Source organism: Sciurus vulgaris, assembly GCF_902686455.1.
Source record: "Sciurus vulgaris genome assembly, chromosome: 3".
Taxonomy (NCBI): Eukaryota; Metazoa; Chordata; class Mammalia; order Rodentia; family Sciuridae; genus Sciurus; species Sciurus vulgaris.
The window spans coordinates 60945987-60970157 of NC_136463.1; the positions used below are offsets into that span (position 1 = coordinate 60945987).

Genomic DNA, 24171 nt, shown 5'->3' on the forward strand with positions numbered 1-24171 from the left:
CACTAACAAAGAGAAAGAGAGAGAAAACTGAAATTACTAAAATTCATGATGAAAAAGGAAACATCATGATAGACACCACTGACATACATAGCATAATAAGAAGCTACTTTGAAAATCTATACCCCAAAAAAATAGAAAATATTGAAAACATTGACAAATTTCTAGTGACATTTGATCCTCCCAAACTGAACCAAGAGGACATACACATTTCAAACAGATCTATTTTAAGCAATAAAATAGAAGAAGCCATCAAAATCAAGTAATTAAGAAAAGTCTAGGACCAGAAAGATTCTCAACTGAGTTCTATAAGACCTTCGAAGAAGAACTCCTTCCAATTCTCCTCAAAGTATTCCAGGAAATAAAAAAGGAAGGACCCCTTCCAAACCCCTTCTATGAAGCTAGTATCACCCTAATACCCCAAACAGACAAAGACACACCAAGGAAAGAAAATTTTAGACTGATATCTCTGATGAATATAGACACAAAAATCCTTAACAAAATTCTGGACAATTGCATACAAAAACATATTAAGATGATAGTGCACCATGATCAAGTGGGGTTCATCCCAGGGATGCAAGGTTGGATCAACATCCAGAAATCAAAAATTGTAATTCATCACATCAATAGACTTAAAGTTAAGAATCATATGATTATTTCAATAGATGCAGAGAAAGTGCTCAACAAAATACAACACCACTACATACTCAAAACACTAAAAAAATAGGGATAGTAGGAATATACCTCAACACTGTAAAGGCTATTTATGCTAAGCCCTTAGCCAGCATCATTCTTAATGGAGAAAAACTGAAAGTATTCCCTTTAAAAAGTGGAACAAGACAGGAAAGCCATCTTTCACCACTTCTAGTCAACATCGTCCTTGAAATACTAGCCAGAGCAATTAGACAGACCAAAGAAATTAAAGGGATATGAGTAGGAAATGAAGAGCCCACGCTGTCACTATTTGTTGATGATATGATTCTCTATTTAGAGGATCCAAAAAACTCCATCAGAAAACTTCTAGATCTCACAAATGAATTCAGCAAAATATCAGGATATAAAGTCAACACGCATAAATCTAAAGCATTTTTATACATAAGTGATAAAATATCTGAAAGGGAAGTGAGGAAAACAACACTGTTGACAACAACCTCAAAAAAAAAAAAAAAAAAAAAACTTGGGAATCAATCTAATCAAAGAGGTGAAAGATCTCTACAATGAAAACTACAGAACATTAAAGAAAGAAATTGAAGAAGAACTTAGAAAGCGGAAAGATCTCCCATGTTCTTGGATAGGCAGAATTAATATTATCAAAATGGCCATTCTTCCAAAGGTGCTATACAGATTTAATGCAATGCCAATTAAAATCCTAATGACATCTCTCATAGAAATAGAGAAAGCAATCATGAAATTCATCTGGAAGAACAAAAGACCCAGAATAGACAAAGCAATCCTGGGCAGGAAGAGTGAGGTATCACAATGCCAGACTTAAACTCTACTGTAGAGCAACAGTAACAAAAATGGCATGGTATTTGCACAAAAATAGATATGTAGACCAATGGTACAGGATAGAAGACACAGAAACATGCCCACATAAGTACAGTTATCTCATACTAGACAAAGGTACCAAAAACTTACAATGGAGAAATGATAGCCTCTTCAAAAATGGTGCTGGCAAAACTGGAAATCCATGTGCAGTAAAATGAAATTAAACCCCTATCTCTCACCTTGTACAAGACTCAACAGAAAAGGGATCAAGGATCTAGGAATTAGTCCTGAGACCCTTCACCAAATAGAAGAAAAAGTAGGCCCCATTCTCCATCTTGTTGGCTTAGGACAAGACTTCCTTAACAAGACTCCCATAGCACAAGATATAAAAGCAAGAATCAATATATGGGACAGATTCAAACTGAAAACTTTTCCCTAGCAAAGGAAACAATAATGTGAAAAAGGAGCCTACAGAGTGGGAGAAAATCTGTTCCACACATACCTTATACAGAGCCCTAATCTCCAAAGATTATCAAGAACTTAAAAAACTTTACACCAAATATACAAAGAGCCAAATCAATAAATATGCTATGGAACTGGGCAGAGACTTCACAGAAGAATATATACAGGTGATCAACAAATATATGAAAAAATGCTCATCATCACTACTAATTAGAGAAATGCAAATTAAAACCACCCTAAGATTTCATCTTATTCCAATTAGAATGGCTATTATCAAGAACACAAACAATAATAGATATTGGGATGGATGTGTGGAAAAAGGCACACTCATACATTGCTGGTGGAGTTGCAAATTGGTGCAGCCACTCTGGAAAGCAGTATGGAGATTTCTCAGAAAACTTGGAATGGACCCACCATTTGACCCAGCTATCCCACTCCTTGGCCTATACCCAAGGACTTAAAATCAGCATACTACAGAGATATAGCCAAATCAATGTTCATAGCAGCTCAATTCACAATGGCTAGATTGTGGAACCAAACGTGATGCCCTTCAAGTGATGAATGGATAAAGAAACTGGTATATATATACAATGGAATATTACTCAGTCATAAAGAAGAATAAAATCATGGCTTTTGCAAGCAAATGGATGAAGTTGGAAAATATCATGCTAAGTGAAATAGACCAAGTCCAAAAAACCAAAGGCTGAATGTTTTCTCTGATAAGTGAGTGACGATATATAACAAGGGATGGTGGTGGGGGCAGGAGTGGGAAAGAGAAAAATGAAGGAATTTTGAATGATGTAGAGGAAAAGGGTGTGGGAGCAGGTGGGGGACAGAAAGGTACTAGAATGAAACAGACAGTATTACCTTATGTATATGTATGATTATGTGAATGGTGTGAATCTACATTGTGTACAACCATAGAAATTAAAAGTTGTACCCCATTTGTGTGCAATGAATCAAAATGCAGTCTGTAAAATTAAAAATAATCAATAAAAAATAAAAATAAAAATAAAATAAAATAGAGAGAAGCCCTTAGTTCCAGCTTGTGGAAAGAACTGAATTAGAATTAATCAATAGACCTGCTTTGTTATTATTCTTTTGATTTTATGGTTACTGTAACTTGTAACTTAAAGGGAATTTAAGTTGTAAATTCCATTTTCCATTGTAGTAGTGAGATAAATGTTTACTTTTGAAATCAATTTCTTTAAATAGTGAGCTGTTTAATGAAAAGTGTGTAAATAGCAATCTATGTGTTCCTCAGATATGCAAAAATATACAATTTTGCTTTTTGCACAGGAGTGACTGAAATTTAAGAAATATCATTTTACCCAATAGGGATTAAATTTGATTATTATTAATATAATACTCAGTTGGCAGCCCAGTGGACACATGCAGCCAGCAAGTCCACAGCTGCCAAATCAGCATTCTGTCCTTGTGAACTTGCCAGGTGTTGGCTCTCTGTGGCAGCCAGCAGGTGGGCACTAGGTTTGCTCTGAAGTCTGGCCCTTGCCTTGGGTGGGCCTCGTGATGCCTATGACCAGCACACCATACAACCTCCCCGATTCCCTCCTGGGTGGTGGGGCACAAGACATGCCTGCTGGGGAAGGCAAGCGAGGAATGACAGCACCCCCAGTTGTCAGTCTGCGATTCTAGCCAGCCATGGGTCTGCTTGTCAGCCTGTGCTCTGCAGTCATTGGCCTAATCCCTAACTCGTAAGTTTTAACTACAAATTAATTGGCCGGATAGTTGTTAGTCTGAGAAATTAAAAATAAATAAATAAAGAAAGAACCCATTACAATACTATTTTGATTTTAGGTTTATAATAATAAAATCAGAGAAAAGTTCAAAGGTAGCAAATTTCCTTTAAGTTACAATCACTAATCCTACAAAATCCTCCAGAGGAATTCACTAGCTTGAACCATGTACACTAGATTTTGACCCTTTGTATCAGAATACATGGCTTCAAACCCATAGATAATATTAGATAACTCAACCACACTAGTTTTTATCCTAAACAGACAACCACACATTCTGGTGTATGTGACCACACTAACATTTTGTTTCTTGTGTTTATATTCACAATACTCATTTGTGTCAGTATGAAAAATGTTTTATCAATAGAGGTTTAGTAATTTAGGGAGAATTAATGTAATAAAGGTATTTTCTACCTTTGAGATCTCACTCCAGTTGTCTTCAAATATCCATACCCAGAGTACCTCAGAGCTAAGGAAAATGAAGGAGGACATTAAGGCATATGGGAAGTTCCTCCCCTAAACAGTTATACCTGAATTCAATTGCTGGAGTTTTCACCCTGCTGATGATTTCTGAGGTGGTCACATTAATGATTTTTACACTTACCATAATACACTGGTATTGAAGATAGGAAAGGGATCAATGAAATTTTATACACCTAATATCTCAGAATGTTGCTTGCCTGAGAAATGAGTGGGATGCATCTCTGTCTTCAAGGGTCTTAATTAGAAATCACACAGTACAGATACAACTTGCAGATGGTGCCAGTGATCAGCAATAAGCATTTCAGTGTTCCATAATGCCACCTCGTGTCTTCCTCTTCTCTACATCAGTAGTTCTGTGTCTGGATTATATACGACTCATAAAGGATAATGCTTTCAAAAAGTCAAATGGACATATGGAGCACCTGGTTGTTGACTTTTTGTTTGCATTTAATAGTTTTGGTGTGGGGCTTGCTTAAAATTCTACATTTTAAAAGATAAAATTTTATATTTGGGGGTACTAACTCTACTGGTCTGCAGACTACACTTTGAATAATAAGATCATACATTTTTAGTTCTTCCCATGTAAGCTTTAATTAACAGTAAAATAAATTTATAAATTTTCTTACTGGGGAGTGTTATTTATTTTTAAAGTACAGATTTCTTCGCTATCCCCCAGTGAAGGTGATCAAAATCTCCTTGAGAGGGCCAATGGCATTATTAAATCTCCTTGAATAATTCAATTATATAGACAAAGATTAAGAACCTTTGTGAATGCCTACCTCATAGACATGTCCATATGCTAATCAATACAATCTTAAGAAAGCACACAGTTTAGTAATACTAATGAGTGCTATCATTAATAAAAAGATTGTAAGGGGTGAAATGTAATCATAATATTTCTACAAAATGGAAAATGTTTGGGAAACAGGGATGGAAAATAGGAATTTATCATATCTGAAAAAGTATCCTGAATAAAGAAAGAGAGGAGCAGGACAGAAGGGGGATGGCCACGTAGGGAGATGTCTGCAGATTTTCTTTTCAAGGGCATTGTGGGAAGTAGTCCTGGTCTGAGGTTGGGACCTCACCTATCAGTCCCCAGGGCTCCTGTGCTTGATGCTAGCCCTCTCTTCCTTCCTGCTAAGTGCTTTTGGGACAGGTGCAGTGGTGGCCAGGTCACTATGTAAAAAGCAAAGGATATAACCTACACGCACAGAACCATCTTTGGGCTTCTCAGATTTTAATAGTGTCCAAGACATTTCATAATCACTGTCATAAATCTGTGACAGGAACTATGAGAAGTGCTCTGAAAGGACTTGAAGCAACTTTGCCCATTCTAAGTGCTTGCAGCTACAAACTCTCTGTGGTTATTGTCACAGATGGAAAATAACAAGTTGCCCTCCCTACCTTTCAGCAGCTCAAGTGCTCAGAATAAAGACCCTCAGGTGAATAGACACTAAGAAATCAAATCACTCACCCTCTTGACTGCTTCCCATTAACTTTTACTTATGACATGCCATCCAAATCTCCTAGATATCAGAATGACCTCTTCTTTCCTCATTATGTAGAAAAAGGCAACTTTTCTTTATTAACCTGAATCGAATTGCCTCAGGCAATACAATAACCCTCTTGTTTATTGCTCAGTGACATAAATAACCCTAAATAGCCAATGGGTAGAAGGAAACCACTGCAGCATTCTTAGTGGAAGCAGTCTTTTCTTGGGAATTGTATCAGACATTTCTTTTGTGCCACTTCAAATTCTCTCAAGCCATCATCTTTTACTTCAAACATGGCTGCCATAAGCAGTTTTGCAGAGATTTCAACTACCAGCCTGGTATAGTTATTTTGACAGCATTACCTCAGACTTGTTCCACATGCTTCTTGTGTCCTGCCATTGGATCTCTCTGATTACATGGAGAGGAAATCATGGAAAATCATCTCAGCAGTCACACATGCAGAACTGGTAAGTGCAAGGCATTAAATGCCAATGAGTCAATTCTTACAGGTGCTAAATTCTGATGAATATATGCCTCAGCCACTCCTAACAAAGTAAAGTCATTAAGTCAGTACCCTAGTATTTGGTATATCTTCTTCCTATTTAATATCCCTCTATTCCTCACTTCTCACAATGAGATACAATTCTCAAACTACTTGCAAATAAGATTTTGTCTCAACCTCTGCTTTCATTTTATCACAGGTTTTGACAGAAAGTAAGATCTCTAATCTCTAAGCCAAAAAACCCCAAAATTGTGGTGGTGGGAAGCAAAAGTTCTGTGTGTTATTTGGCTCAATAATGAGAGACATCCTGCTACCATTCACTTGACTCCCAGACCTGCAAATAGTGTCTATGGGAAAAAGAGCAACAAAATGGGTTTGTGGTTGAAAGTATATGTCATATTAAATAAGAGGCAACAATGACTTTTCTGGGTGGGGTAAAAGAATAAGGTTTCACAACATTCCTTCCTTCCTACAAAGAATAGGTCACCCCTATAATAAATGTTGGTGCATAATACCCTGTTCTGGAAAAAAGAGTTACATAAGACAAGGTAATCTATTCAGTAAAAAAACTTGGCCACGAGAACCACTGTGACCGCTGCCCTCCTACTGTAGCCTTTAACTCAGCAATTTAGATATTAACCAGATGGACCTAGTAGAGATGGTCACATGAGATTACTTGTCTATCGCTTTAACCGCGAGAGTAATAAGAATAGTTTTAGGTCACATAGAGTTTAGATATTAAGGAAATAAACATTGTATTAGCTCATTGACGTAGTTAGATATTCTTAAAACAATTGTGATTAGGTAAGGATAATCTGTAGGGTTGCTGTTTTCTGCCTATGCTTTGGAAACTTCTTTAATTTCATTAATCACAAGACTGCCATTATAGCTTGAAGAAAAATGTATATAAATGCAGCCTTCCCCAGAATAAAGTGGGAGTGATAGCACCAGAACTAGAGTCTGTGTCTTTCATTCTCCATACATCGCCGACACTGTCTCCCTGCGCCCTGTTTACCTGTGTGGAACCCATGGACTCCTGCTAGGGCTTTAATTTATACTATTTAAATTTTATTCATTACTTTAGTATAATAACTCATATCAACACCTAAAATTCTAACAAATATCTGGAAAGTTTTTTGTTCAGAAATAGATGCTGGCATGACAGAAACATATTTGAAAACATTCTTGTTCCAGTAATAATACACCTGTGAAGTTCACCCAATATACATATGAACCTGTCTTCTAATCAGTCTTAGAAGTTCACAATCCTATTTTTCAAAACATAAATATGTTTTAAAAAATTATTACTTCACCTGAATATTAATTTCTAACAAATAATTTTTAACAACTAGATAGAACTCACCACAAATGCTATAGTTTCCTCACCTATGTTAGGGCCCCACTGCTGACAAAGACTATGACAGTCTTTAAAAATCCCCTGACAGATTTAAAAATCCCCTGCATAGGCATCAGAAACATACAAAAGCAGTGGGAAGTTATATAAATCTCATCTGGGAGAGCATGGAAGTTCAGGATGAAGACTGATTTGGGGATGAATTGCCCCTTAAGATATCTGCCAATTACAGAAAGGTAATTTACAACCTTATAACTGAGCAGAGATTTTAACAGTACTAGAGCTGGAAAAACAAAAAATGAAGTCTGATGGCCCAAGGAGAGAGATTCTAGTAATCACTCCCACCCCACCCCAGGTTTAGGATTGGAACCAAAACAAAGCTACACCTAATGGACTAGTTATTCAAAATAAATATCAAAAATCTCCAAATCCCCTCAATCATGAACAAAACTAAAATATTCTGAAATTGTGTTGGAACTAATGACACGTTAACTAACTCGGGCTGACTCCTTACTCCCTGGAGAGTGAGCAAGATCAAGGCCTCAAAGGCGATTTCAATAGTTAATGACGATAAATTGGACCACCATGAGGGATTGGTTAACAACAGTTCCGTGAACGTGATTAGCTCCTGCTTGCCATATAGTTCTATGGGACTCTTGCCTGCGTGAACCCACCATGCCTTGCTGACCTTTAAGGTGATTGGTTCCCGCCTAGCCTCACCCTACATAAAAGCTGTGTGATTTCCTCAATAAATGAGTTCCTGCTGTGATTGGTCTCCCTGACATTTCTGATTGTCCTCCACCCGGAGGGCTGGGAGCGGGTGGTCAGTTGGCCCTCCTATCCCGGTCTGACCTTGTTGGGGAGTGTCCCCTTCCCTTGTCACTAGTCGAGAAGAGCAAGGGGGCTTAAGACCCCGACAAAATTGCTTTCAATATAAGGTCATAAAAAGCACTTAAAGGGAAAGACTGATGATTTTATAAAAAGGACTACAATAAATTTAAGAATTTCCCTTCATCAAAATCCACCATTAAAGGTGAAAAAAAAAAACCATGGAGTATGAGAATATTTTCAGTAAATATTAACAAACAACTTGTATCTAGAACTCTATTTTCAAAAAAATCCCATAAATCAATAGGAAATAGACCAAAAACTCAGTAGGAAAAACAGCAAGAGACCTAAGCAGACTTCACAAAAGAAGGTACCTAAATAGTCAGTGAACATATGAAACAGTGCTCAACAACACTGGTCACCAGGCAGAGAAATGACATAACACTAAACTTACCATGGAAGGCTACAATAAAAAAGACAATGCTTAGTGTTGATAAGAATTCAGAGAAACCATGGCACTCCTACACTCCCTGTTGATGTGTGATCTGATATATGTTAGAGAAATTTGAGGTATAAAGTTCCTATTATTCCCATATTTATGAATAGAAAATTATAAATTCACATGGGCAGGCACAAGTCACCATTTATCTGGTCATCCCCTACCATTTAAAAAAATCTCCATGATTCTTCTAAAGACTAGTAATGGAACCATCATATATGACTGAGCTATGCCTTTTCATAGTATTCATCCTAAAAGAATTATAGTTACCATACTATAGTGAAACATGCATAGCCATCTTTATCACAGTACAATTCACAATAGTCAAACTATGGAACCCACCTACTTGTCCATTAGTGGATGAATGGATAATGAAAATTTTATATATATATATACATATATATATATATATAAGTTTTATTCAGTTACAAATATAAATGAAGTTATGCCATTTGTAGGAAAATGGATAGAACTTCAGAACATTATGTTAAGCCAAATAAGCCAAACTCAGAATGTCAAGTGTAATATATCTTCTCTCATGTACAAGCTAGGGAGAAAAAAGGAAAACAGATGTTGGGGGGTGGGGTCTCATGAAAATCAAAGGGAGATCAGTAGAGAAAAGGAAAGTGGCCATGAAAGAGGAAGATGGGAGGGAAAGGGTAAGTACTGGGGAATAATTGGCCAAATTATATTGTTACATTTTATGTCTGTAACAACAAATCTCACCATTATGTACAACTATAATAAAAATAGGGAAAATATAAAAATGTTCCCCACCACTTAAAATATTTTTTAGAAGTAGCATGAATGTTGACCTTGAAAAAGAATGAGCCGGAACTATGAGATGTGCATTTTCCTCAATAACTGAACCCTTCAAACTCTGAGTACAATTACTATTTGCCACAGATATAATAAGATTATTACACTGGGTAAGAGAAAGGACTACATCAGTGTTTTCCAACTTTTTGCCTTGACTCAGTATTTGGGCTGGAATATAATCAATCTGTAAAAAAATTAATAGAAGGGACTAGAATATAATAGAAACAGCCTGTGTCATACATAGGAAGGATAAGAGTTGATGGTAAAATTTTTTTATGTTCTTTTACCTTCTTTTTTGTCTACCTTTGTTCTTCTCTCTCATATACATCATGAATTTGTTGCTTTTGGGCTATGATGTTTGGCCTGCGGTGGGATAGAATAAAAAAATTGGGGTAGACTACATTTATGTTATGAAGTGTAATATAAAATATTATAATTTTATGTTACAAATATAATATTCTGTATTAAAATTTATAATATTTGCTTAAAATACACAAGGGAAGAAAGACATTTATAAAAGTCAATAGGGCAGACTATGACAAATTCAACAATGAAGTGCTATTGAAGATGATCCCTTTATTTTCAAATTCAAATTTTAACACTTTCCAAGCTAAATAAATTTGAAATCGTTATTTTGGGCAATGCTACCTGTTTTCCTTTTGTCTATGCTCTTATTCTTTTGAGATTGGGCCTGGGAATCTATGAATCCAGAGGTGACTACTTTAACAGAAACAATGAACACAGGGTATGTGGAAAAATATAAGCCAATAGATATGTGTCTGATGCCATTTTTTGTGTATATTTTACATTTATTGATTTGAAAACAATTTATATTTAACAGTATAATATAATTGAAAGCCAAATACCACCTTCAGTTTCTCACCCCCTGAGAAGTCAAGATTCTGTCTCTAACTCAATTTAATCAAATACTGCAAGAAGCCAAAGTTGTTGGAGGTGAGTCTACTTAAAATTTGTCTACTCTTGTCTTTTCCCTCTCCTCATCTTAGTCCTTCTCCAATCCTGTATCTTTTCCTCCTTTTTCTTTAGACAGAATTGCATTTAGGAAATTTCTATAATAATTATGGTATTTGCATATAACTTATGGACATTCTCATACTTTTAAATCATTTCTAGATTATATACGATAGTTAATACAATATATATTGTGTGTAAATAATTGTCATACTATATTTTTAAAGAAATAATGACAAAGAAAAACTATTTTTTCAGCACAGACATTATTCTTTTCCAAATATTTTTGATCTGTGATTGGTTAAATCTGTAGATGTGGAATCCAATAGGTACAGATGGCTGACTGTTCTGTTTTTATCTACCTATTTAACTTTGCCAATGAGTTTCATATGTATAATCTCATGTTGCTCTTTATCATCTTTGTTTCAACTTAAAGAAGTCTGCATTTCTTGTAACATATGACCTATTGAGATCTTTAAGCTTAGTGGCAGCTGGTGGTAATTTAACATTAAACACTTGTGAATCTGAAGTTTCCATGTTCTCACAGGCATTTGGTGAAGGGAAAGAGAATTTTAGTTTCTTTCTCTTAAAATTAACATGTCTTCTCTTTTGTATCAGTGTGCTTCTCCCCTCCAATAACTTCTTTTCTTTTAGATTATTTTGACTTTGAACCTAAGTTCTAATTTCTCTCTGAGGTGTTTCTAATCTCACTTTTCCAATAATCATGTCCAACAATTTTCAGTTCTTCATAATTTCTAAATATGCTACACATGCTCTCTTATAGAATATTAATCCCAGTGGCTTGGGAGGTTGAGGTAGGAGAATTGGGAGTTCAAAGCCAGCCTTAATAATTCAGTGAGGCCCTTAGTAACTCAGCAAGACCCTGTCTGTCTCTAAATAAAATATAAATAAGGGTTGTTTCTGTGGATCATTGATTAAATGCCCCTGGTTCAATTCCCAGCACACACAAAAAAGGAATGTTAGAATGGTATGTAAAATTTACAGTATAAATTTTAGAAAATGATGAAATAACATATTTTTATTCATTTTTCATGATGTCTATGGCAGTTTAATGAATTTTTATTTGTTTTTCTGCTGCTGTGAACTGTGACTATAGTTCAGTAGGTTATTCAGATTGTAGGAGGTTTATCAAAAGCTCCATCTCACTCCAATTAGAATAACTATTATCAAGAATATAAGCAACAAGAGGTGATGGAGAGGATGTGGGGAAAAAGGTACACTGATACATTGCTTGTGGGATTCCAAATTGGTGCAACCATTCTGGTAAGCAGTATAGAGATTCCTTAGAGAACTTGGAATGGAACCACCATTTGACCCAGCCTACACCCTCTCCCTCTCCTTGGCCTACACCCAAAGAACTTAAAAAGCAGCATACTACAGTGACACAGCTACACCAATCTTTATAGGATCTCGATTCACAGTAGCTAGATTGTGGAACCAACCTAGATGCCATTCAGTCGATGAATGGTTAAAGAAACTGTGGTGTGTATACACAATGGAATTTTATTCAGCCATAAAGAATAAACTTATGGCGTTTGAAGTTAAATGGATGCAGATGGAGAATATCATATTAAGTGAGATAAAACAATCCCTAAAAACCGAAGGCCAAATGATTTCTCTGATAAGTGGATGATGATACAAAATAGGGGTGGGAGGGAGGCAAGAATGAAGGAAGAATGGATTTTACAGAGAAAAATGAGGGGTGGGGAAGGGTGAGATAAGGGAAAATAATAGAATGAGGCAAATATTATTACCCTATATACATGTATTATTATGCAAATGGTGCGACTGTACTTTGTGTACTACCAGAAAAACAACATAGTTGTACTCCATTTGTGTACAATGAATCAAAATTTAATAAAACACTAAAATTAACCTAGTTTACAACTAGCATTTTGGAAAGCATTACTTGAAATTCTTTAGGTCTGTGGAGGTTGATTGATAATGTTGAACATCTTTTCATGTACACATGGTCATTAGTACATATCCTATGGAAAAATATTTGTTGAATTTCTTGGTACATTTTAATTGGGCTTCTTTTCATCACTGAAATGTGAGAACTCTTTAGATATTTCTACATATTGAACTCTTATAAACTGATTTGCAAATGTTTTCTCCCATTCGTTGGTTGTTTATTAAATTTCCAGATAGTGTCCTTTGATGCATAAATGTTTTTCATTCATCTATACTTAATTCTGTTGTGAGGTTTTTTTTTTTTTTTTAATTTCTTTTGGTCATAACAACAGAACCAAGGCAAAATCCACCATCATGAATATTACACTTATCTTGTAGGAGTTTCATAGTCTTAGCTCTCACATATAAAACTTTGCCTCATGGATGTGTTACCTATTTGTAGGTTTTCTTTTGAGAAATATCAATTCAGGGCTCTTGCCCATTTCTTAACTTGATTATCCATTTTATTTCTATAGAGTTTGTGTTTCTTAAATATAATAGATATTAATCTCTTCTAACGAGCATGCCTTCCTAACAGAATATTCATACAGTTCATCTTTAATTTTTATCAGTGTTTTGTAGTTTTACTCATGTAAATCTCTGATGTATTTTCTTAAAATTAAACCAAAGTATTACATTTTAGCAGATGAGTAGAAGAATATTATTTTTTAAAAAAATTCACATGATATGTAGATCAAAATAAATTATACAAAATTGATTTTACTCACCAAAAATAACCGCAATATTTTCTGTATTATTTCTAGGTAAACTGCAAAACATTTATTTTGTAGGCTTTCCAAGTTTTGTTCATAAATCAAGTAGATACAGTCATAAAAACGAAAACAGAAGAGTTGTCCATATCAATGGCCTATGATTCTGTCTTGACCATGAAGCAGAAGGGTTCCACATTCACCTGCTAAAATGAAGGTGTAGATTTATGAAGATGTAGGCTCAACAATGAATGTAAAGAGCAACAACCAGATGTGGAACAACAATGGCAGATTTTGCAATCACACTGTAATTTATTCTTTAAGTTCATTTGATAAAGACAAAATTCATACTGAAATCTATCTGGTGAGCTCACAACTCTCTAGTTAATTTCCTTAACTATCCATTACAGATTTTAACACACTTAAAAATCCTAGTAGTCAAAGGTCAATAGCAGGCTTCATTTTAACACTTCATAAGATGCATTCTTTTCTTCTACCTCCTCAAAATTTATTTCATCAAAATCGATGACAATACCTGAGAACTGGATCCATGGTAATAATACATTTTATATCTAAAAGACTTAACTAAAACAATTCCAGAGTGCTACTAGGAAGCTCACACAGAGTCAAAGTGTGATACTTCGAATACTGTCTTCTGAAAGAACGCCCAAGTTTTAAAGCATAAGAGCTCAAATAGGTGCCATGTATATAGGCAGATTACTGATGGTTAATGTATTCATGCAAGGCCAGTAGGCAAAGATATTCAGTGATTAAGTGACCTACATACACCTTATGGCTTTTCTTCCAAATATCAGAATAGGAGAAATCCCATTTTTAAAGTCTTCTAGGTATTTTCAATGGTTTTTTTGAATTATCTGTAAGAAGCTCTGACTTAGTTGTATATAGATTGATATATGTGTCTACCATTAAATCCAGATCATGTTTTATATCAAAATTTATGTTAAGCAAAGCCAAGTTACTTGAGCTTTGATCTGCCAAAGTGTTCCTTAAGCATGCTTTGAGACACTTCCATCCATTTTCATAGAGTTCATTCTCAACCTTCATCATAGGAAAGACACATAGAACCTTCAGCAAGGCATATGCATGAGGAAAAATCTTAATATCAGGCAGATGGAGGACTTCATAAATGGTGGATGTATGCTTTATATCTTTCCCTCTGTGTTTCAGTATCTTTCTCCAACAGTGAAGCTTGGCTGCAAGACTGTTGGGATTAGGCAAGTGACTTTTGTACATGTCTGTATGGTGCTCCACTGATGTTTTGAATGTGAGCAGTACCATTACTGAGGGTTCCAGAGATAAGCACTTAAGACCTTTGAGGTGCTGTTCTAAAAATATATCCTTAAGTTCCTGAATGTTGTGCTCTACTGTTGGAACATTTAATGTTTCTTTATAGTAACATTCAGAGGTTAGTTGAAATTCAAGGTTACCATGCTGAGTCCTATAAAATTTCCCAGGGAGTTTCATCTGAATATCAAGTTTGGTTGCCAAATTTGTTGCTTCCTGAAACCAAAAATCATGATAAACTTCAGAAGTTTGTCCCTGGAGATTTTTCCCAAAGGCTCTTGTAAAAGATAAGACCTTTTAAAGAAAAACAATGGTAACAATGGAATCAATATATTTTAGTGCAATACAGAGTACAGTATGTTTGCATTTATACATTTATACAGTCCTTCCATCTAATATTTGTGTCACTATTTATACCATCTAAACATAAAACAAGTGCTTGCAGGAGATCCCACCAAAATTTCAAAAGCATCATGCCTGCCTGTTCACTGAAAATGGCAAATTTCCTTCAGTTCTTTACTCCCTTCTTCACTGTTCTGAAAAGGAACAGAAATAACATTGTCAAATTCTAATAGCAGTTGTGGTTGATGGAAAAAAGAGCAAACCTCAATTGTTCCTAATGTACCTATTGGGAGAACAGCCCTGACCACAGGGTTGCAAGTGTTTTTATAGCATTTCACTATATAAACCATAAACGTCTGTTGCTGTGATTCAAAACTATAAACTAACATAATGGGATCTAAAGTCATAAGCAGTAGGGGAAGTGGTTCAAAATGACCTTCCTTAGGTACAAACTAAAGAATGGTTAATAACATCTAGACAATCACTCTTACCATCACTGTCGACATGGTACATTGTTTAGGAAAAATAGGAAATAAAAAGAGACAATTTTTCATTGTACAAGTACAGCCATTTTGTGTTGCCAAACCTGTCATGCTAAGCAACTGGTGATGGGTACAGAGGCGGGTTGTTCCCATGGGAGAACTATTTCCTGCATAACTTGGAGTCTAAAGGTAAAATGGAGTCTGTTTAGTCATTGCCCATATAGCCTGGCCTATAACATTTCCATGGAGTCAAATATGTCAAACCATCACACCATCACAGGAACTGATTTTGTCAACCACATGTTTAAGGCACAGGAAGAGCAGAGTGTGTAGATAGCTTGGGAATATTTCTCTACAAGTCTAGAAGCAACAACTTTCATTTTGGAAGAGAATCCACTAGACACAATGTAAGCCTGGCCAGGGCAATACTCCACATTTAGTCCCCACTTCTCAGTTATCCTAGTGTGAAATTTCACAGCCAAAATTTCTGCATCAGCTTCATAAGGCAGGAAACCCTCAAATTCCTCTCTCAGGTTATGAGATTCATCTATAAACCACACCAACAGAGTGCTTCCCTGCTCTGTCCACCACATCATCAGGAATAATGGAAAAGAAGTGTGAGTCTCTCCCTTTGCTGAGGGTTTCTTTCCGAATGCAGCTCTCACAGATCTCTAGCATCTGTGTCTGCTGTGTTTTATGAACAGAACAATATGTTAACTGCTGTGGTCCCAAAGCATTTTCTCAGGACCTCTTCACCAGAATGTTCCCAGCACTCCAACAGGGCCTGAAAGTGGTCAGGTGTGAGCAGACCTTCTGGGATTTCACCAGCCTCATTCCCATCCAGAGGTATATTTTGTTTTCGCATAAGAATAAAAATTTCAAATAGAGACTTTAAGTAGTCTTTGTTTTCCCTCTCTTCAAGGGTTTAAGGTAAACTATGTTCATCCTGCTCATCACCCCTCTTCTTCTGCACTGGGGTTCTGAGCATTGCTGTTGTTTGTTTCTTTATATTTTTGTTCCTGTTCAGAAGTTTTGTCATTTTCTTTTTCTGTCTCAGTGTCCTGATTTCATCTTCACTCACTTCTTTTATTCGTTTTTTGTGTCTACTATGTGGATTGTTCAAAGGACTTGTAGGGCAAATATGGTTGGTATGGCATTATCTCAAAAGAACTGTCCTATGACGACTCTCCCAATGACTTCACAAGACCCTGCTTCAATTAATTTTGAGAAAAAAAATTCCAATCATTCCTTAGTTTTCTGATGCCTCTGCAAAATGTGTAGCTCTACAGATCATAGAGATCTTGATGTGTTTATTTAGCTCATCAGAGGTTTTATATTCTAAGTCAGCTCTCCTACATTTCTCCACCCACTTCTGACTTTTGGCTAGATCCCGTGGGAACCTGAAGAAGGCCAGGTCACACTGCTTGCTCTTCTGCCTGCAGCTGGGGCGGGGCAGACCTCATCAGCATCCTCGCCCGCTTGCTGGCCAGCCCAGCCCTCTCCTCCCGGTCACCTCAGGTCAGCCACACGCCAGTCTGGGCCAGGGAGGGGAGCCAGGCCGGCGGGCTTGCGGAATGGGCTGGCGCGCTAGAAGCCAAGACGGGCAGGCAGGGTATGGGCTGGGTAGGCGGCTCCACAGTGCTGTGTGCTGCAGCTGCTGGTGCACCTCCCGCCCTCCTTTCCGCAAGACAGCCATGCCTGACAGCGCACGACATTGTGTTTTTAATATAAAATTCTGCATGTTCCTTGCTGGAGTGCAGAAAATCAATTGGCTCATGTATATTAGCTTGGATCATATAACCTGCCTATAACCATTTATGAGATACTAGCTTAATTTTTTGAACATTTTTTTGATTTACTATTTAGAGGCCCAGGTCAGCATCAGACACACTTTTATTTCTACTTTTCCAAACTATCACTCTTTGTTTCCCTCCTCTCATCATATTAGCTACAATTTCCAGTAGTATGTTGAAAACCAGAGATAATAAGCAACATATTTGCCTTGTTTATGATTTTAGGGAGAATGTATCAAGTTTCCTACCATTAAGTATATCAGCTGTAGGATTTAGGGGGGTAGCTATGCTTTCTGAAGTTGAGGAACTACCTATCTATACCTAACTTACCGAGTGTTTCTTTCATAAATGGATACTGGATTTTGTCAAGTGATTTTCTCTCTATTTAATGATTTGGTCATGTGATTTTTTTTTCCTTCTATAGCTTGTGATGTGATGGACTACATTATTGATTTTTGAATGTCACACCAGCCTCATGTATCAGGGATGGATTTCACTTGCTCATGATTTGTAATTCTTTTCATACCGTGATTGTATTTCATTTTCTAATATTAATACTTTGAGAGTTTTAACATCTGCATCCATGAAAGATATTTGTACATTTAGTGGCTTTATTGGGTTTTGGTATTATGGTAATTCTGTTCTCATACAATGAATTAAGAGGTATTCCCTCCTTTTCTTTATTCCAAAAGGATAGTACAGAATTGGCATACTTTCCTCCTTAAATGATAGAATATACACAAATATATTATTTGGGCCTAGAACTTTCTGTTTTAGAAGTTCATTACTTATTGACTCAAGTTCCTTTATTGGTAAAGGCCTATTCTGATTGTCTGTTTCTTCTTGGGTGCACTTGCAAGATTTTTTTTTCTTTCTTTCAGAGAATTGGTCCCTTCCATCTAGATTAGTGAATTCATGGTAATATATTTGTACACAGTATTACATTTTTCCTGATAAAAGCAATTTATATCCTTTCTCTCTCCCACTTCCTTTCACTCTCTTCCTTATTCTGACTAGAGGCTTCTTAATTTTGTACAACTTTTCAAAAAGCAGCTTTTGGGCTCATTGATTTTCTCTATTGAATCCCTGTTTTCAATTTCACTGATTTCTATTCTCATTATTTATTTAATTCTGTTTAATTTAAATTTAATTTGCTCTGCTTTTTCTAACTTGATGAAATGAAAATGTGGATAATCATCTTTAGATCTTTCTTGCTTTTGAATATATGTATTTAGTGCAATAAGTTTTTCTCTGGGGATGATTTTTGTTGCATCCTGGTAAATTTTATAAGTTGTACTTTTCATAGAGTTCAAACTATTTTTAAGAATTGTTTTATCTTCTTGTAAAATTGATCCTTTTATCATTATGTGGTAAGGGCAGGAAAAAAGAACATATATATATATATATATAGAGAGAGAGAGAGAGAGAGAGAGAGAAAGAGAGAGAGAGAGAGAGAGAGAGAGAGATTAGAATGTAAGAAATTAGACCACCTCTTTTCATAGACATGAGTGTTTATACAGAATCCCAAAAGATCTTAAAAAAGGGTGTCAGAACTAATAAATGATTGCTAAGATCAAAGGATGCAAGTCAATATATTACAAAGTTATGAAAAAAACTGAAAGTACACTTTAAAGTAATACCAAATCATTAACATACTTAAATATAAAGCTAATAAAATATAATACTCTCCTCCTTATCCAGAGAAATACACTTCAATACCCCAGTAGGTACCCAGAGATAGTACCAAGCCACACATATTCTATTTTCCCCCAATGCATGCATACCTGTGGTGAAGTTTATTTTGTACATTATGCTCAGTAAACAATTAACAATAATACCTAATTAAATAGTACTATGCAAATATGTCATAATAAACGTTATCTGAATGTTCTCTGTCTCCCTCAAAATATCATATTATGTGGTACTTGCCATTCTCCTTGTGATGATGTGAGCTGTTAACACTGTCTATGTGGTGAGATGAAGTGAGGTGAGTGACACAGATGATGTGATGTAGCATTGTAGTCTAATTGTAGTTTTACTTGGAGATCTACTTGACCTTTACTAAGGTTTATTATGCAAGTCTTACTTATTGCACTGAAATACCATAATAGTTGATATGATAAAAGACTAATAGATGAATGGCATAAATAGCCCAGATATGCTGGAAAAGGGATTATTCAGATCCCTAGCAGGATACAGCAGGGCAGCACACAATTTCATCTGGATATTCAAATGGCATGTTATTGAAAACTTGTGAATTGTTTACTTCCGGAATTTTCCATTAAATACTGTAGGACTGTGGTTTAGTGGAAGTAACTGAAACCAGGGAAAATGAGAACATGGATAAGTGGGACAACTGTATGTATCTCAAAACTACAAAATACTGATTAAAGAAACAAAAGATGTGGGCTGGGGTTGTGGCTCAGTGGTAGAGGGCTTAGCTAGCATGCATGAGGCACTGGGCTTGATCCTCAGCACCACATAAAAAAATAAAATAAAGATCTAAAAAGTACAATAACATTATTTAAAAAAAGAAACAAAAGATGTAAGGAATGGAAGTGCATATGGTCTGAACCGGAAGGCTCAATATACTTAAGATGTTGGCTCTTCAAAAATTTATCTCAAGATAGCAAAATTCCACCCACACTTCCGACAAGACTTCTTGTGTACAAATTGATGATCTCATTATAAAATTTATGTGTGAAGGCAATGAAGCTAGAAATTAAAGTAATTTTTTGAAGATAAGAAGAAAACAGAAGGTTTCACATCTCTTAGTTCCAGTCTATTAATTGACAATAACCAATAAAGTGTGATACTAAAGAAAAGGTAGAAACATATCAATATTGAGAGAATAGCACATAGTGCAGAACTAGATGCACTCTTATATCCTCCACTGAATTTTAATACTGTAGCCAAGGCAAATCAGTGGAATATAGCTTTTCCAACAAATGTGAGGGAAAAATAAGATTTCTTATACTAAAATACCTCACTCCCTTCCTCTCATTCTTTAAAATAAATAACTTAAAATATATCATATACCTTAATATTTCTATGAGTGTGAGGAGAGTTCCTATGACATCTTTTTCTGGAGTAAGGAATGTCCCAGAACCAGATATGGTGAGGCCCACTTGTAATCCCACTGGCTCAGGAGGCTGAAGCAGGAGATCATGAGTTCAAAGCCAGTCTCAACAACTTAGTGAGATGCTAAGCAACTCTGTAAGACCCTGTCTCTAAAGAAAATACAAAAAAAAAAAAGTACTGGGGATGTGGCTCAGTGATTGACTGCAACTGAGTTCAATACCCAGTACCAAAAAAGAAAAAAAAAAAAAAAAAAAAAAGCCCAGAACAAAAGTCAAGGAGCAGGTGGAGAAGGATTGAAGGGAGGTGATGTCAAGTCGCATCTACTGAAGCTGGTTGAACCCAGTTCAGAGCTGGGTTCCTGCAGCTGTGGTTGAACTAAGAGATGAGACTGATGCGCTTAATGTGGCTTATCAAAACATTTAGTTCTCAAAGCATGTGCTCTTCTGCCAGGTATATAATGACTGTTTCACTGATTTGGAAATTGAGATTAAGGTACAGACTCTTTCTCTCTCTCTCTCTCATTGGTTCTTAGTAAACCAATGCACAAAAAGCATAGGAGATTGATACTTGTTAGCACAAAAAGACCAGGCAGGATGCAAACCTCACATGTCATCTGTTTTTATTTTTTTTTTTTTTCAGGGATATGAAATGATGACCATGGACCCACTTTCCTGGTGCAAAATGAGCCACTGAACAAAGAATGGGACCGATTTATATAGGTTATTTTGAGGGGTGGTATAGTTTTGCTTAATCAGGTCTAGGTCAGTTTAGTGAGAAATGTGAACCTTTTGGTCAAGGTCTGTGGACAGTGCCTAAAACGGATTTTGCTTTGATGGAGATAATGCCTCTTAGAGATTCTTTTCTCTTAAGGATGATAAAACATTCTCTTTGCCTGCAAACAACATCTGGAAAACACTCGCCTTGGGAGATGAAAGCTTTCAATGCATGGCCTTCATTTTTACTTCCTTTTCTTCTCCCCAGGTTTTGCTATTTTGGGAATTTTTATTCTCCTTATTTATTAATACTGTTACCAATGAAAAGCTGAATTGTACACAACCACAGTAGAGAGGACTGAAATCTTGTGGCAATTTTTGTGTACCACATCCTATTTTTATGCCCAGAAATAAATGTTAATATAAACTATAATGAAAGTAGGACTATTGAGGATGCAGAGTCCCTAGGAATGATATTTTTACTGCATCACTCTGCACAGAATTTCATTCAGTGGGTGACTTCAAAGTACAGGGTATCTGGAATAGGCAGTGGTAGAAGAAAAAAATAAAAGATGGTATGGCCTTGTAATCAATTTTATTGATATAGAATATGACATTAGGAGGTCACCTGATATATATGGAGAGTGTTTTGGATGGTGTTAATGATGGATACTATGAGGGTTTTCCTAGAGAGAGGTAAGGAAGCAAAAGCAAATAAATATGAAATCTGAGCTTCTTCTTCTATCTTGACCTAAGATAAAGTATTGAATATGAAGTGAGGATATTGAATTTTTTTTTCTTATTCCTGTCCTTTCCTTATACTGATATATAATGAATATATTCACACACACAGTTGGACAATAGAAGTCTGACCTCATTAGCAATAAGTTTTTATCTCTTGGGCCTGTTTATAGGGAATTTTATTATAGTCAGAGACTGCCACTTTGGATTCAATCAAAAACACATGTCTTTCATGTTCATATCTACTTAGAGCCACTGATTGCTTCTTGTATAACATTCGTACTTCTAAGACACTGAATCATTTATGGCATGGTGGTCCCTGATTAATTTTAAGGGTTTTCCTACCATCCTTGTTACCCTCCAATGAGTAGGCTCCACCAGCATATAACTCCTGTGCATTCCCCAAGCAGGCAATGACTAAGCATCTATCCCTGAGCTTCTTTCCATCCTCAGTGTTCCCCAAAGGATAGTCAGGTGTGATCAGTGGCTGTAATCACTCCTTGCAGCAGGACTCTGAGAGAATTGTCCTAGAGTTCCTGGGTAATTGCTTTGTCTTTAATTAGTTACCCCAAGACCTGAACTCCATTGGGAGCAGGTTCCCTTAGGCACAGAGATGAGTACTGTGAGAGATATGAGCTGGGTGGTATAGACACAGATCATGACAATAGGGGGTTTTAATTCACATGCCCACAATGAATGAGGAGAGATGGATCTCAGGTCAGGGTCTTGGAGTCACTCTCAGAAATCCTAGGTAAGTCAAGAAGGGTGGTGCATATTTCACCTGTAGTGTCTTTCTAATTTAAAGGCAGAGATTTTTCAGGTTTTATGTTTCCCAGGGTAGTTTTTTTTTATAGTGATAGTATGTCTATTCTATAATTCTCTGTCTCTTGAATTTTTCCAACATTCTACAAGTATTTTGTCTAATGTTTGCCAGTTCAATTGTTAATGATAACATTCACAAATATCAACATATCTTATGATACAATAAAAAGATTATATCATTTCAACATATTGACAGCTGTGTGAGCCAGGTAGTCTAAATGCAGTAGTTCTATAGTCTTGCTTTCATTTAAAATCATCTGTGAATCTTTAATGTTATTTGGACAGCCCCCCCTTTCCAGAAATTACATCTTCATTTTTCTGAGAATACAGAATAATCTGTAATTTAAATAAAATGTTTGTCCTTCCTATTCCCATTCAGTTCATCTATCAAAGACAGATTTTCTATGGGTGTTAATGAAAAATATAAAATCTAAACCATAAAATCAGAATAAGTATTTTAACATTATGCCCACATGAGTTGCATGTACACTAAAATTTAAAAGCACTGCCCTCACTGATTCCTATGTGCACCACACTCTGAGAATTCCTGATTTAATTGTTCAGGGAGACATGAAGTTTAGTCCATCCGCGACACAGGAGCTGAGAGTTATGTCTCTTGTTTGTGATTCCTATTCACAACTCTTGACCCTTACGATGGAATTTCTTCAGTTACAAGGGAAGAAAAATCCTGAGAAACCAAGTGTATGATTTGCAGTAGACATTTTCTTCCCATTGCCAGTGATAATGTTCAAGTGTAAAAAATTTTAATGCAGCAGATGAAAACACCACTAACGGTGAAGATCCTAGTGGTTTGCTTCCATTGACATTTTAGTTGAGAAGCTCTGTATATCTCTTAATATCCCTCCTCTGATTCATTTATCAGATTTGGGGCATAATAGAAAATACAAGTCAGAATTTTCCAGAAATCAGAACCAGATCATTTACACAGATAAATATGTATAGATAGAGAGGGAGGGGTAGAGAAGAACACAGACAGAGATAGTGAAAAGAAATTAATTTAAAAAAATAACTGTCATGATCACAGGGACTGGTTGGCCTGAAATTTATAGGGCAGGTCATTAGAGTAGATTCCCAGTAGTGTTCGTGCTACAGTCTTGAGTCTGAAGGCAAACAGGAGCAAAATCTTTTCCTCTTCAGCAGACTTCAGTCTTTCATCTTAAGACTTTCACTTAATGTACAAAGCCCCCCTCAAAAAAAAAATGAAGAATAATCTGTTTTATTGAGTTGAATGGTATCATATTACAATGACTTCACAGCACCATCTAGATTGGTGTTTGACCAAAACAGGATGATATGGTTTGAATCTGGAATGGCCACCAAAGTCTCATTTGTTCAGAGGTGGTGTTTTGGCTAATTAATTGGATCATGAGGCACCTGAGTTCATCAGTGGATAAATGCATTGATGGCTAAATGGACTACTGTGAGGTGAAACCTTCTTGGTGGAAACAGGTCACCGAAGACGAGTCCTGGGAGTGGTTTATCTTCTCTCTGGCTCCTTTCCTTTCTCCTCACTCTCTTTCTACCTTCTGGTTG

At 36.1% G+C, this 24171-nt stretch overlaps 1 protein-coding gene across 4 annotated transcripts in view; it reads right to left on the reverse strand.

Moving 5' to 3' along the window:
• LOC306656064 (olfactory receptor-like protein DTMT) overlaps positions 1–24171 on the reverse strand; it is a 280983-nt gene that overhangs the window by 31853 nt on the left and 224959 nt on the right. Inside the window, exons 1-2 of one of the 4 annotated variants that reach the window (XM_079130938.1) lie at positions 13357–13447; positions 9970–10045 (exon numbers count right to left, since the gene is read on the reverse strand). The exons of the other annotated variants lie outside the window; for them this stretch is intronic. The gene's annotated coding sequence lies outside the window, so the exon portion shown is untranslated. Of the gene's footprint in view, positions 1–9969; positions 10046–13356; positions 13448–24171 lie in introns of those variants that run through there. 4 annotated transcript variants of the gene reach the window in all.